Source organism: Triticum aestivum, chromosome 1A (assembly GCF_018294505.1).
Source record: "Triticum aestivum cultivar Chinese Spring chromosome 1A, IWGSC CS RefSeq v2.1, whole genome shotgun sequence".
In the NCBI taxonomy this organism is placed as follows: domain Eukaryota; kingdom Viridiplantae; phylum Streptophyta; class Magnoliopsida; order Poales; family Poaceae; genus Triticum; species Triticum aestivum.
In genome coordinates, this window is record NC_057794.1 from 589,532,254 (window position 1) to 589,544,352 (window position 12,099).

At 45.6% G+C, this 12,099-nt stretch overlaps 1 pseudogene; it reads left to right on the top strand.

Moving 5' to 3' along the window:
- Positions 1 to 11,714: 11,714 nt before the first annotated feature.
- Positions 11,715 to 11,853, top strand: LOC123072691 (uncharacterized; annotated as a pseudogene).
- Positions 11,854 to 12,099: the final 246 nt, after the last annotated feature.

The window sequence follows — 12,099 nt, forward strand, 5'->3', positions numbered from 1 at the left end:
ATGGATCGCTGGAGCTTGCACACTTTGTTAGCTCCCTTTGGATCGACAAAACCTTCCGGTTGCATCATATACAACTCTTCTTCCAGAAATCCATTCAGGAATGCAGTTTTGACATCCATCTACCAAATTTCATAATCATAAAATGCGGCAATTGCTAACATGATTCGGACAGACTTAAGCATCGCTACGGGTGAGAAGGTCTCATCGTAGTCAACCCCTTGAACTTGTCGAAAACCTTTTGCGACAAGTCAAGCTTTGTAGACAGTAATATTACTGTCAGCGTCAGTCTTCTTCTTGAAGATCCATTTATTCTCAATTGCTTGCCGATCATCAGGCAAGTCAACAAAGTCCATACTTTTTTCTCATACATGGATCCCATCTCAGATTTCATGGCTTCAAGCCATTTTGCGGAATCTGGGCTCACCATCGCTTCTTCATAGTTCGTAGGTTCATCATGATCTAGCAGCATGATTTCCAGAATAGGATTACCGTACCACTCTGGCGTGGATCTCACTCTGGTTGATCTACGAGGTTCAGTAGTATCTTGTCCTGAAGTTTCATGATCATTATCATTAGCTTCCTCACTTATTGGAGTAGGTGTCGCAGAAACAGTTTTCTATGATGTACTACTTTCCAATAAGGGAGCAGGTACAATTACCTCATCAAGTTCTACTTTCCTCCCACTCACATCTTTCGAGAGAAACTCCTTTTCCTGAAAGTTTCCGAATTTAGAAACAAAAGTCTTGCCTTCGGATCTGTGATAGCTGGTGTATCCAATAGTTTCCTTTGGATATCCTATAAAGACACATTTCTCTGATTTGGGTTCGAGCTTATCAGGTTGAAGCTTTTTCACATAAGCATCGCAGCCCCAAACTTTCAGAAACGACAACTTTGGTTTCTTGCCAAACCATAGTTCATAAGGCGTCGTCTCAACAGATTTTGATGGTGCCCTATTTAACGTGAATGCGGCCGTCTCTAAAGCATAACCCCAAAACGATAGCGGTAAATCAGTAAGAGACATCATAGATCGCACCATATCTAGTAAAGTATGATTACGACGTTCGGACACACCATTACGCTATGGTGTTCTGGGTGGCGTGAGTTGCGAAACTATTCCGCATTATTTCAAATGTACACCAAACTCATAACTCAAATATTCTCCTCCACGATCAGATCGTAGAAACTTTATTTTCTTGTTACGATGATTTTCAACTTCACTCTGAAATTCTTTGAACTTTTCAAATGTTTCAGACTTATTTTTTATTAAGTAGATATACCCATATCTGCTTAAGTCATCTGTGAAGGTGAGAAAATAACAATATCCGCCACGAGCCTCAATATTCATCGGACCACATACATCTGTATGTATGATTTCCAACAAATCTGTTGCTCTCTCCATAGTACCGAAGAACGGTGTTTTAGTCATCTTGCCAATGAGGCACGGTTCGCAAGTACGAAGTGATTCATAATCAAGAGGTTCCAAAAGTCCATCAGTATGGAGTTTCTTCATGCGCTTTACACCGATATGACCTAAACGGCAGTGCCATAAATAAGTTGCACCATCATTATCAACTCTGCATCTTTTGGCTTCAACATTATGAATATGTGTATCACTACTATCGAGATTCAGTAAGAATAGACCACTCTTCAAGGGTGCATGACCATAAAAGATATTACTCATATAAATAGAACAACCATTATTCTCTGATTTAAATGAATAACCGTCTCGCATTAAACAAGATCCAGATATAATGTTCATGCTCAACGCTGGCACCAAATAACAATTATTTAGGTCTAATACTAATCCCGAAGGTAGATGTAGAGGTAGCGTGCCGACTGCGATCACATCGACTTTGGAACCGTTTCCCACGCACATCGTCACCTCGTCCTTAGCCAATCTTCGCTTAATCCGTAGTCCCTATTTCGAGTTGCAAATATTAGCAACAGAACCAGTATCAAATACCCAGGTGCTACTGCGAGCATTAGTAAGGTACACATCAATAACATGTATATCACATATACCTTTGTTCACCTTGCCATCCTTTTTATCCGCCAAATACTTGGGGTAGTTCCGCTTCTAGTGACCAGTCTGCTTGCAGTAGAAGCACTCAGTTTCAGGCTTAGGTCCAGACTTGGGTTTCTTTTCTTGAGCAGCAACTTGCTTACTGTTCTTCTTGAAGTTCCCCTTCTTCTTTCCTTTGCTCTTTTTTTTGAAACAAGTGGTCTTGTTGACCATCAACACTTGATGCTCCTTTTTGATTTCTACCTCCGCAGCTTTCAGGATTGCGAAGAGCTCGGGAATAGTCTTATTCATCCCTTGCATATTATAGTTCATCACGAAGCTCTTGTAGCTTGGTGGCAGTGATTGGAGAATTCTGTCAATGACGCAATCATCTGGAAGATTAACTCCCATCTGAATCAAGTGATTATTATACCCAGACATTTTGAGTATATGCTCACTGACAGAACTGTTCTCCTCCATCTTGCAGCTATAGAACTTGTTGGAGACTTCATATCTCTCAATCCGGTCATTTGCTTGAAATATTAACTTCAACTCCTGGAACATCTCATATGCTCCATGACGTTCAAAACGTCGTTGAAGTCCCGATTCTAAGCCGTAAAGCATGGCACACTGAACTATCGAGTAGTCATCAGCTTTGCTCTGCCAGACGTTCATAACATCTGGTGTTGCTCCAGCAGCAGGCCTGGCACCCAGTGGTGCTTCCAGGACGTAATTCTTCTGTGCAACAATGAGGATAATCCTCAAGTTACGGACCCAGTCCGTGTAATTGCTACCATCATCTTTTAACTTTGCTTTCTCAAGGAACGCATTAAAATTCAACGGAACAACAGCACGGGCCATCTATCTACAATCAAACATACATAAGCAAGATACTATCAGGTACTAAGTTCATGATAAATTTAAGTTCAATTAATCAAATTACTTAAAGAACTCCCACTTAGATAGACATCCCTCTAGTCCTCTAAGTGATCACGTGATCCAAATCAACTAAACCATGTCCGATCATCACGTGAGATGGAGTAGTTTCCTTGGTGAACATCACTATGTTGATCATATCTACTATATGATTCACGCTCGACCTTTCGGTCTCCGTGTTCCGAGGCCATATCTGCATATGCTTGGCTCGTCAAGTATAACCTGAGTATTCCGCGTGTGCAACTGTTTTGCACCCGTTGTATTTGAACGTAGAGCCTATCACACCCGATCATCACGTGGTGTCTCAGCACGAAGAACTTTCGCAACGGTGCATACTCAGGGAGAACACTGCTTGATAATTTAGTGAGAGATCATCTTATAATGCTACCGTCAATCAAAGCAAGATAAGACGCATAAAAGATAAACATCACATGCAATCAATATAAGTGATATGATATGGCCATCATCATCTTGTGCTTGTGATCTCCATCTCCGAAGCACCGTCATGATCACCATCGTCATCGGCGCGACACCTTGATCTCCATCGTAGCATCGTTGTCGTCTTGCCAATCTTATGCTTCCACGACTATCGCTACCTCTTAGTGATAAAGTAAAGCATTACAGCGCAATTGCATTGCATACAATAAAGCGACAACCATATGGCTCCTGCCAGTTGCCGATAACTCGGTTACAAAACATGATCATCTCATACAATAAAATTCAGCATCATGTCTTGACCATATCACATCACAACATGCCCTGCAAAAACAAGTTAGACGTCCTCTACTTTGTTGTTGCAAGTTTTACGTGGCTGCTACGGGCTTAAGCAAGGACCAATCTTACCTACGCATCAAAACCACAATGATAGTTTGTCAAGTTGGTGTTGTTTTAACCTTCGCAAGGACGGGGCGTAGCCACACTCAGTTCAACTAAAGTTGGAGAAACTGTCACCCGCAAGCCACCTATGTGCAAAGCACGTCGGGAGAACCGGTCTCGCGTAAGCGTACGCGTAATGTCAGTCTGGGCCACTTCGTCCAACAAGACCGCCGAACCAAAGTATGACATGCTGGTAAGCAGTATGACTTATATCGCCCACAACTCACTTGTGTTCTACTCGTGCATATAACATCAACACATAAAACCTAGGCTCTGATGCCACTGTTGGGGAATGTAGTAATTTCAAAATTTTCCTACGCACACGCAAGATCATGGTGATGCATAGCAACGAGAGGGGAGAGTGTGATCTACGTACCCTTGTAGACCGACAACGGAAGCGTTTGGTTGATGTAGTCGTACGTCTCCACGGCCCGACCGATCAAGCACCGAAACTACGGCACCTCCGAGTTTTAGCACACGTTCAGCTCGATGAAGATCCCCAGACTCTGATCCAGCAAAGTGTCGGGGAAGAGTTCCGTCAGCACGACGGCGTGGTGACAATCTTGATGTACTACTGTCGCAGGGCTTCGCCTAAGCACCGCTACAATATTATCGAGGACTATGGTGGCAGGGGGCGCCACACACGGCTAAGAATATGATCACGTGGATCAACTTGTGTCTCTCTGGGGTGCCCCTGCCTCCGTATATAAAGGTTCAAGAGGGGGAGGCCGGCCGGCCACCATAGGGCGCGCCAGGAGGAGTCCTACTCCCTCCGGGAGTAGGACTTCTCCCCCAATCCTAGTTGGAATAGGATTCATGAGGTGGAAAAAGAGAGAGAGAGAAGGAGGGGGCGCCGGCCCCCTCTCTCCTTGTCCTATTCAGACTAGGGGGGAGGGGCGCGCGGCCCAGCCCTGGCCGCCTCTCCTCTTCTTCCACTATGGCCCACAAAGGCCCATATAGTTCCCGGGGGGTTCCAGTAACCTCCCGGTACTCCGGTAAAATCCCGATTTAACCCGGAACACTTCCGATATCCAAACATAGGCTTCCAATATATCAATCTTTATGTCTCGACCATTTCGAGACTCCTCGTCATGTCCGTGATCACATCCGGGACTCCGAACAACCTTCGGTACATCAAAACGTATAAACTCATAATATAACTGTCATCGAAACCTTAAGCGTGCAGACCCTACGGGTTCGAGAACAATGTAGACATGACCGAGACATGTCTCCGATCAATAACCAATAGCGGGACCTGGATGCCCATATTGGCTCCTACATATTCTATGAAGATCTTTATCGGTCAGACCGCATAACAACATATGTTGTTCCCTTTGTCATCTATATGTTACTTGCCCGAGATTCGATCGTCGGTATCCAATACCTAGTTCAATCTCGTTACCGGCAAGTCTCTTTACTCGTTCCGTAATACATCATCCCGCAACTAACTCATTAGTTGCAATGCTTGCAAGGCATAAGTGATGTGCATTACTGAGAGGGCCCTGAGATACCTCTCCGACGATCGGAGTGACAAATCCTAATCTCGAAATACGTCAACCCAACATGTACCTTTGGAGACACCTGTAGAGCACCTTTATAATCACCCAGTTACGTTGTGACGTTTGGTTGCACACAAAGTGTTCCTCCGGCACACGGGAGTTACATAATCTCATAGTTATAGGAACATCTATAAGTCATGAAGAAAGCAATAGCAACATACTAAACGATCGGGTGCTAAGCTAATGGAATGGGTCATGTCAATTAGATCATTCAACTAATGATGTGATCCCGTTAATCAAATAACAACTCTTTGTCAATGGTTAGGAAACATAACCATCTTTGATTAACGAGCTAGTCAAGTAGAGGCATACTAGTGACACTCTGTTTGTCTATGTATTCACACATGTATTATGTTTCCGGTTAATACAATTCTAGCATGAATAATAAACTTTTATCATGATATAAGGAAATAAATAATAACTTTATTATTGCCTCTAGGACATATTTCCTTCAGTAAGCCTTTAGTAAGCGGAACCGCAAAACTTATAAATACAACATCTTATGTTTGATCCTAGAATCTATCTTTTCACAATGCAGACATAATCTCAATGTCTTTGGCAACACCAATTGACTAGTTGTTACTCGCATAGAGAAACTGTGTGATCATAGTCGCAGTGAGTGGTTTAGAGATATTGTGTACCACTCTTAACTCTGGAAATAATATTAGTTCAACATCTTGACATGCCAAAAATTGCATATGATGATGCCATGGTTGTTATTTAGGAGCTTTTCCATGATAAAGCTCATTGCGCGAGGTGCGGATGTATCATGACGTCAAATTCTGAATATCTGCATACCTCACCAAAATAATGTGTGACTAACCCACAATTATGAGGTTATCAGACTCATTATCGACGAGCATGTAATAATCATCGCCTTGCATATACTACAAAGCTTGATAATGGCTTTCGAGTGACCCAATTCTGGTTTAAACAGAATTTTGCCAAGAATACCAATCATAAATAAGAGGGCACATTCGTACTTAATACACAAGGTGCTTCTGGCAGCTGAAAAATGATGAACCAATATTATCTGATCTGTTTAAAATTTCTTCTCTTTGGTCACTAAAATGTCCAACTTCATCACCATTAGCCTTAGCAGCATGTGATACGGAGTACTGGCGCACAACGTATGTCATCATAATATGAATTTTACTTTGTCTGGATAAATCTCCATGAAATTAATGCACAAGATAACACCAAGATCATTCATGTCATTATTGGAAGATACAAAACCTCTTGGTTTAGACAATAAGCTTTTCATCTACATGAGGGAGAGAACTTAGGGGCTGTTTGGTTTGCAGCCACATATTGCCACACTTTGCCACACCTCAACTTAGGCAAGTTTGACCAAGTTAGGTGCGTGTTTGGTTCTAGCCACACCTAAGACAAGAATTTTTTTTATGAGCAGTGAACCCCACATGTCATAGACACAAAAGTGTGACAAGATTCCCTTAGGCAAGCAATGGCTAACAATTTGAGCAACTCAAGTTAGGCAAGTGTGGCAAGTGTGGCAAAAAGTAATGTGGCAACATAAGGCAAACATAATCACAATCCAAACAGTACCCCCCCCCCCCCTAGAGTAACATTGTCTCAACGCTTGTATTAGTTCCTAAAATAAATTCTCCAGACAACATGTCTTATATATGCTCTTTTATCCTTTAATGACAAAACCTTCTAGATGAGCCATGTAAATAGAACATGTCAACACAATACATGCCGTCATGATAACACAATTTTTTTGACCATTCCTTAATTCTGACAAAATGAAAGATGTCATAAGACAAATTTCTTCTCTCTTTATTATAAGCCTTCCAGTTACAAGTCTTTTAGCCTCTTTAAGGACTCATGTCTAGATTTGTGAATCCATTTATAGCCTACAATATTTAAATCATCTAGAAAATTGCAGTAGATCATAGCCTTCATCCTACATGGCAACAAGATACTAAGATCAACACTCACACATTATTTATCACAGGGAAATGATGAGGGTTAACACGTGGTGTTGTGTTAGTGGTTTCATAATCCTCAATGCACCTCATGCATAGGAACACAGATCTCATGGTTAGTCAGTTTCTCCTCAAGTTTTGTGTTACTAGGCTCCAAGTTCCCAATGATTACTTTATTCTTATAGAACATATATCAAGCTCTAGAGTCTAATGTCTTAACAAGTATACATTTCAGTTATGATCCACATCACCGTAGGGAAGAAGACGGAAAAAACTTGAAATGTGGCACATAATTACAAACGAGAGAACCCTAAATTAACATTGTCTTCAAATTTGTTGCCTTATTTGACACTAATAAACTTTTCTTTCCTTATTTAACACCGAGTGTAAATTTTATGCCTTTTATGAAACTTTCGTCTATTTTAAGCCTTGACGGTGTTAAATGACACCTTAAAAACATATTTACCCTTCATGTGGTATGTGACCAAAATTTTACGTGTATGTGCATTCGGCCGACTCGATCTGTATTGGCCTCGACTGTTGAATATATGAGCAAATTACTATTTAATCCGAATAAATAGTAAATAAATCATGACAGCAACAAGAGAGATTGAACTAGTCATGCAGACTAACATAGTAGATGAACAGATCGAATCTAGGGCACAAAGTAGAAGTAGGAATTCTAGTACGATCCCAAACAAGGAGGCCATAATCACATATGATGCAGCAGGAACAGGACAGCCTGACGTTGATGTTGTCGCCCATGTCGTTGATGAAGAGATTGCCAAGGTCGGGGAAGAAGTTGTCGTTGGCGAAGTTGTCACTGCCAGCAGTCGCGCGAGTGCGCTCGCCAAAAACCTGATCGCCCCTCTCCTGTAGTGAATCACGAGAGGCGGGGTTTCAGAGGCCTGTTGTCCCTTCTCGCAGTGCACGCCGAAAAGAGGGATGGAAATGACTTGCGTGGCGTCGCAATGATCTGGAACGGTGAGAAACCATATGATGTGGTGGCAGTTAGGATAGACGTCCTCCTGCCAATATAGATCGGGTCAGTTAAGTCTTGTCGTGGGAGTAAATCCCACGTCCAAGTTAGTAACAGCCCGACGATCCTAAAGAATAGGAAACGACTGACTAATTAACGCGTCCATTATTAATAATTAATGACTTATTAATTTTTCCGAGCAGAAAAAAATATAGACAACGTGCATAGCTTTGTCCTCGGCTCATCTCATCCCGAAACCCGGCCCGGTCTGACGCGGCGTGACGAGGCGGACGAGGAGGCAAAGCGCATATGTAGGTCTCCTTTTTTCATGCTCATACAAGTGCTAGAAGAGCCCACCTTATAAAGAGGTGCAACTACCAGTCAACTAGCGGGGTGGGACTAAACTTTAGTCTCACTCACACCATTCACAGCCATGCATGAATGGGCCATGATAATTTCAGATTTTTAGTTGGGCTTTGGGCCAAAGGCCTACTAACAAATTCCAACAATCCCCCACAAAGTCTCATTGGCACATGCCATCCTTTAGTTCCAAAATATTGTTTATATATCTGTATTTAGTGAAGACCGTTAAGTTGAACTTCCACTTAGAACTTTTTGCTACACTAGACCACAACTTCAATAGTGGACTATGCCTTGAACTACAAGTTTCCTGGGGACTAGTTTCACACAAATCCTTGGTCGATAATGGGCTGCAGCAAGCCTTCCCCGCGGGTGGAGCGTATACGCCATACTCCAAGGTCTTTCCTGAATTTATTAGAGAACACCCAATTCTCACAGACTGCGACGTTTAACAGTCAAATTTATGTAGGTGCGTTCATCAGGATATGCTCTGCAGGACAACATCTCTGCTTATATAGATAGGCCACTTGGAACACATTAAGACAAGTGTATTAACCTACCATGCAGATTAGGAGAGTATTGCATCTTCACGGAGTGGGATAATTAATATAGGGATATTCTCCTCCCAGCTGACCGACAGCTTGTCTCCCACTTTTATTTCACGGGATCTCCGATCACATAGAGTAGGCTATCATTATGGGTAACTCATATGGTGGGTCTCAAACCCATCTTCATCGACGCATTATCTATCACACTGCGTGATAAAACCCTTTGTGAAGGGATCTGTCAGGTTCTTAGACGTTTGGATGTAATCCAACATAATAACACCGGACGTCAGGTTCTTAAAAGTTTGGATGTAACCCAACGTAATAACTTCGGAGTTCAATCTTTTTGACAGATTTCAATCTCCTCTTCACATGCCTTGAGGCCACTATAATCCTATGTAATAAGACACAACAAAGACGAAAAATACACAACTCCTGGGCTACACCTTCAAGAAGGAATTGCCACATGGTTGAACTCAGGATTCTCATACTCAAAGCCAAGCTTCAATTAACCACCTTCAGCAAGAACACGGCGCAGGCACGCGTCGACATAGCCCGATCTGTGATCTTGTATTTCCACCGGAGTGCATAAACTCGTCGTTGAAGCCTACTATACCATCCACCCTTATCCGTCTACCGACACCTCGATAGCCGGATACCTCTGGAGAAGACAACGGAAGACAAAGACGTCCCATACGGCCTGCCTCCCACTACTACTGCACCACCTTTGATCCAACAACAACAGTCTAAACATGAGACCTCCACCAGAGCCACCATGCATCACCTGCCGATAGCAGGCATGACTTGACGTCTCCACATAAGACGTTGTGCATAACATCCGTCGGTAGCGCATCCACCGGTGGCTCCACCTGTCGGCGACATGCATTGCCTGACAACTCCGAAAGAGGCACATGTGTCACCCGCCGAGCCACATCGAACCCATACCGCCACCACCTCGAGATCCAGACTCCGAGTCGCCCACACGACCTCAGAGTCCGCCGCCGTTGATGAAGAGGGGCCGCCACCCTGATTCTGGGCGCTACAGGGAGCACCCACCATCCCGCCAGCCGTTGTCGTCGCCCATACAATGGCAACCAACGCCATGATCCCGCATCAAGCGCCATCGATGCCGGAGGAAGCTCCAGCTGCCACGTGCGTCCTGCGACGAGCTCGGAAACGGGGTCCCAAGATACGCCGCACCGGCCGCCACAAGGACCCACCACCTGGCCCGTCATCCCTGACAGAGGGGACGCCGTCACCACCATGACCGGATCCGGGCCAGACTCCGCCGTCGCCACCGCCACCGGTCATGCCCAGCCCCACCTCCATCCTCTGGCCACGCCCATCTGATCGCCACGCCACGCCCAGCCGAACTCCACCCTCGCCGTTGGAAGCCGCCACGGCGCCGTGCCCTGAATCAGCATGACGCCATCGCTGAAGCCGTCGTCCCGCGCCACGCGACATCGAGCAAGGAGAAGAGAGATCCCCGCCGCCGCCTAAGCCGGCCGGATCGGCGCGCACACCGGCGGCGACGAGGGAGGGAGCTGGAGGAGGAGGCCTAGCCCCGGCGGTTAGGTTTGCGCCCTCGCTCGCTGTAAGGAGCGCCGCGAGGGGGTACGAGGTTAGCGAGCTACTTGTCCCCGGATCAGGTGCACGTCTAAAATGGGAGATATTTTCACTTCCTAGTCTCTGCACCAACAAACACATAATATTGTGTCACGTATGTATGGCGCATATACACCTGACCTGGCCGCGTCTATCATTAGGAGAGATAGAGCTTAGGTTGTAACCGAATACCTCTTTGTAATCTCTCTCTTATCTCTTGTTCTTCAAGATGTAATCTTCTTATCTCTCTAGAAGATCTCCAACTACTTTGTATGCGTTGTTGCCAGGGAGGTGCGCCCCTGATTATATAACACGTAACGCGTCCCTCTGAACGAGGTAAGACGCTTCTGCCTATTCGCACATGGTAATTAGAGCTGCCTCTTCCAAACTCATCTAGGGTTCCAGTAGCAATAGCATCCATGTCTTCCTCCTCCGCCACCTTCCACTCAAGCCTAAACGGCCAGGTCACGGAGAAGCTCTCCCGCACAAATTATGTGCTATGGCGGACACAGATCACACCCCAGCTGAGAGGGGCTGGTCTCTTTGGCTATGCGGACGGCACCATGCCGGAACCAGCTAGCCTTCTCGATCGTCACCAAGGACAAGGACGGGAAGGAGACTTCTGAGCCCAACCCTCTCCACCCCATCTGGGTCAAGGAGGACCAGCAGGTGCTCGGCTTCCTGCTAAGCAACCTCTCAAAAGAGGTGCTCGTCACGGTGACCGCGATCACCACCGCGCACGCGCTCTGGACGGCGCTGGCGAGCATGTTTTCGTCGCAGTCCTTGAGCCGCGTCAACAACATCCGCACCGCCCTCATCAATGCCCAGAAAGGTAATCAATCAGTCGCCGCCTACTTCGCCTCTATGCGTGGCCTCGCCGATGAGCTCGCCTCGGCCGGCAAAGCCATCCAGGATGACGAGATGATCTCCTACATCATCCATGGGCTGGACATGGACTACCAGCCTCTTGTCTCGGCCCTCGACGCCCGCGTCACGCCCGTCTCCCTCGACGAACTCTTTGCCATGCTCAGCAACTTCGATCAGCGCATGGCCCAGTTCCAGAACTCCGGTGGTGGCTTCAAGTCGTCTGCAAACGCGGCCACGCGTGGACGTGGCGGCCACTCCTCGCGCCCTCCTCGTCCCAAGGGCAAGCACGGCGGTCCCGGCAACTCCACCAACTCAAGCCCTCGCTCCGGGCGCCCCAACTCCACCAACACCAGGGAGCGCCGTGGTGGCTATGGCAAGTCCCGCCCCGATGTTGTCCGTTGTCAGATCTGCGGCAAGCCTG